We start from the raw sequence: 4,479 nt of genomic DNA, 5'->3' as shown, positions 1-4,479 counted from the left end.
AGAGGAGGGAGAAGCAGGCTCCACTCCATGCCAGGAGCCCGATGTGGGACTCGATTCCGGGACTCCAGGATCGCGCCCTCGGCCAAAGGCAGGCGCCAAACCGCTGAGCCACCCAGGGATCCCCAAATCTATGAATTTAAAGAACCTATTATAAATATGCTCAAAGACTTGAAGAAAATAATGTTTGTAATGAATTAACATATTTAAAGTCTCAACAGAACAATGAAAACACCAAAAAAAAAGACAAAATGATATTTTCGCATTAATAGATTATTTTTAGAGCAGTTTCAAGTTTACAGAAAAATTTGAGCAGACAGTAAAGACAGTTCCCATATGCCTACCCATTCTCCCATCTCAGTTTTCCCCATTTTTAATGTCTTGGTTTACTATTGTACACTTATTAAAATTGATGAGCCAATATTGATACATTTCTATTAACAAAGTCCATGGTTTACACTAGAGTCCATTCTTTGTGTTATACAGTACTATGGATTTTGACCAATGTATAATTTCATGTATTCACTATTATAGTCTCATATAGAATAGTTTCACTTACCGAACATTCCCTGCTTTCTCCTATTCATATGTCCCTCTCCCTCCAAATTCCTGGCAACCACCAATCTTTTAATTAGTTCTTCCTTTCCTAGACTGTTATATAAATAGAACCGTATATTATGTAGTCGTTCCAGAATGGCTTCTTTCACTTAACAATATTCATTTTTGATCCTTTATGTGTTTTTGTGCATTGAAAGCTCATTTCTTTTTCTCACTGAATAATATTTATTCGTCTGGATGTACCAGGTTTATTCATTCACCTATTGGAGGACGTCTTGGTTGCTTGCTGTTATTGACAATTATGAATGAAGTTAGTATAAATATTTATGTGCAGGTTTTTGTTGACAAATGGAAATTTTGAGAATAAAAATTACAGTAGCTAAAATGAAAACTGAAATCAGTAAATGACTGCATCAAGGAAAATAGAAGGTTCAGTGAATTTGAATATAGACTTAAAGATACTATTTGATCTGAGGAATGAAGAAAAAATTATTAAAAAAAAACAAAAAAAAATAGCATCGTGCTTCTGTGGGACAATATCACTATCTAATCATAGTTCATTAGACTCCCACAAAGAGAGGAGAGTAAAAATGCAGCGGAAACATACCTAAAGAATAACGAGGGAAATTTCTCCATTTTGGTGGCAAACAACAACTTAAGGTACAAAAAGCTTAGCTGACCCCAAGTAGCATGAAAAGAAAGAAAGAGAGAGAAGGAAGAGAGAGAGAAAGAGAGAGAAAAAAAGAAAGAAAGAAAGAATTAACACATTTAGGCATTTAAGGGCCAAACTAATTCATGATAACTACAGGTGAAAAAGAGATCTTGAAAGCAGCTAGAGAAAAATGCAGCATTACATATATGAGAACAGTGATAAGAAATATGTCTGAATTTTTAACAGGAACAGGGAAGTCAAATGACAATTGACCAAGTTTTTGAAAGTGTTGAAAAAAAAAAGTTAAGCCCAATCCTCCATCCAACAACAAAAAACTGACTTATATATGAGACTGAAATTCAGATATTTTGAGAAAAAATAAAGGCTGAGAGACTCAGCAGCAACAGTCCAACACTACCGGAAATGTTAAAGGAATTTCTTCAATTAAAAAGGAGTTGACAGGTGATTGAACCTCAGGTATACAGCACAATAAATAGTAAATACTGGGTTAAGTATAAGATATTATCATTTTCATCTTAATTTCTTTGAAAGCATAAGACAAATGCAAGCAACAGCCGTATTGTGGGTTATATTAAAATATAAACTATGTTAGTTTCCATTAAAAATGAGCACATGGATGGGAAGTAAATGGGTTACATCATATAGTATCTTATACTTTTGAGTGAAGTTGTATAATGCAAAGTCTCAGTAGTACACTTATAGTGTAATTTGGTCCCTACAGGATCTAGCAGAAAAACCTCTACTCTAAAAAAATAAAATCTAAAACTAAATGTGTGTATCTTGTGTCCCCACCTGTGTGCACCAAATCTCAGCTGGTTCCCCTGAGACCCCCTGAGGGTCAACCCTAGTCCCCTGCGCTCCCATTTGCGCTGCAACAAGATGAAAGAAATTATCATGAACCAGGAGAAACTCGCCAAACTGCAAGCATAAGTGCACATTGGTGGGAAAGGAACTGCTCCCCAAAAAGAAGAAGGTGGTTCATAGAACAGCTCAGCAGATGATAAAAAACTTCAGTTCTCCTTAAAGAAGTTAGGGGTAAACAATTATTTCTGGTATTGAAGAAGTGAATATGTTCACAAACCAAGGAACAGTGATCCACTTTAACAACCCTAAAGTTCAGGCATCGTTGGCAGCGGACACTTTCACCATTACAGGCCATACTGAGACAAAGCAGCTGACAGAAATGCTACCCAGGATCTTAAAGCAGCTTGGTGCAGACAGTCTGACTAGTTTAAGAAGACTGGCTGAAGCTCTGCCCAAACAGTCTGTGGATGGAAAAGCATCACTTGCTACCAGAGAGGATGATGATGATGAAGTTCCAGATATTGTGGAGAATTTTGATGAAGCTTCCAAGAATGAAGCAAACTGAATTGAGTCAACTTCTGAAGAAGATAAAACTTGAAGAAGTTACTGGGAGCTGCTATTTTATATTATGACTGCTTTTTAAAATTGTGTTCATGGATCTGGTAAAATCTAGATCTCTAATATTTTTAAGCCCAAGTCCGTTGGACGCTGCAGCTCTTTTCAGTTTTTGCTTATACACAATTCATTCTTTGCAGCCAATTAAGCTGAAGAAGCCTGGGAATAAAGTTTGAAACAAGGTTAATAAAGTTCTTTGCCTAGGGAAAAAAAAACTAAATGTGAAAAATAAATGAAAAGATACATACAAAAATTAAGCAATGAACCAATTCTAAATATTTTTTCTTAAAAAATTTGAATACATACAAAGGCAAAACATTTCATTTGTTTTCTCTTCTTTTTAAACTGAGTCTTCTAATCTGAAGCATTCCTTCAATTTAAAAACTTTTCAAATAATGTCAAGTTAATTATGAGGCAAAGTTTTTTTTAATTTTTGTTTAGAGCCCTTTTTGTAACTGGTTTATGTGAAATAGTCATAATAATGTAATATAATGTAATGTAATATTTACATTTTAGAGGAATAGCAGAACTGTGCACCATATCAATGTAAAATGCATTAAAATATTACTAATTGTATCATTATTGAATATCTTAAGGAGTTTCAAATTCACAAGACTTTTAAAAACATCGAAATTTCTCTTGCATATTTTTTGCTGTCTTCTCTGCTATAAATCTGAGGAGACTAAATAAAATATGCTTTTTTCTCTACAAAAATTCTAAAAAAATTGTAATTCAGCTTGATATTTAAATAACTTACATGTAATAATTATTTTCTTGAAGGATTTATATTTAGTATATCCAATGTCAGCTTTTATAAAATAATGAAACTAGTTTGACTTCAACTACAATCACAAATCTAAAGTCAAGTGGTATTGCTTTTATTTCATTAAATGTAAACATGATTATTGTAATAATTCTTATACTATCATTTTAAAAATTAAGATTTATGTAGAAATGAAAATTTTGCTCCAGACTATGTAGAATGATTATTATAACTACAATTAATTAAATACTTCTTTGTACCTGATACTTTTTATAAATTATTTCTAATCTTATTTATATTTTTACAAGTTTGGACAGCATTACTATCTTAATTTTACATTCAATCTATTGTTGACATCCTATTTCATCATTGATATCAAGGCTAGAGCCTTATCAATTCCATTCATATAATTATAAAAATAGCTTATCTATCCCTATTCATCCTGTTAATCCACTTGTCCAATTCATCTGTTCTAAATCCTAAATCAGAAATGGAACAGTATTGTAAGGAATACCTTCAAAATGTGGAAGTGGTTTTGGAATTACATAATGAGCAGAAGGTATGCTACTAAGAGAAAAATAGATTATTGTAAATAAATAGACTGTAGAAATATGGATATTAAAATCCCTGCCAGTGATAGCTTAAATAAAATGAGGAGAAAACATATTTTCAAGAATCTCCTAGAAGCTAAAAATAGAAAATGGATTCATCCTTAAGAAACTATGGAAGGGGGACACCTGGATGGTTCAGCGGTTGAGCATCTGTCTTTGGCTCAGGGAGTGATCCCGGAATCAAGTCGTGCATTGGGATCTCTTTCTCTCTTTGAGGAGTCTGCTTCTCCCTCTACCTATGTCTTGCCTCCCTCTCTGTCTCTCATGAATAAATAAATAAAATCTTTAAAAAAAAGAAAAAAGAAAAAATCTCTGGAAGGAATCAATCCTAGCCACACCTTGACTTGAGTCCCGTGAGTCTGATTGTAGAGTTTTGGCCTCCAGAACTATAAAATAATAATTTGTGTCATTTTTGAGTACTAAATTTGTGTTAATTTGTTATATATACCAATAGGAAA

The 4,479-nt window shown here is 33.1% G+C and overlaps 1 pseudogene; it reads left to right on the top strand.

The window, feature by feature from the left end:
• Positions 1-2,107: 2,107 nt before the first annotated feature.
• Positions 2,108-2,721, top strand: LOC129516636 (transcription factor BTF3-like; annotated as a pseudogene).
• The last annotated feature ends 1,758 nt before the right edge of the window (positions 2,722-4,479 follow it).

Source organism: Nyctereutes procyonoides, unplaced genomic scaffold, assembly GCF_905146905.1.
Source record: "Nyctereutes procyonoides isolate TBG_1078 unplaced genomic scaffold, NYPRO_anot_genome, whole genome shotgun sequence".
In the NCBI taxonomy this organism is placed as follows: Eukaryota; Metazoa; Chordata; class Mammalia; order Carnivora; family Canidae; genus Nyctereutes; species Nyctereutes procyonoides.
Note: the sequence above shows the minus strand (reverse complement) of the source record. Positions and strands in the feature narration are given on the sequence as shown.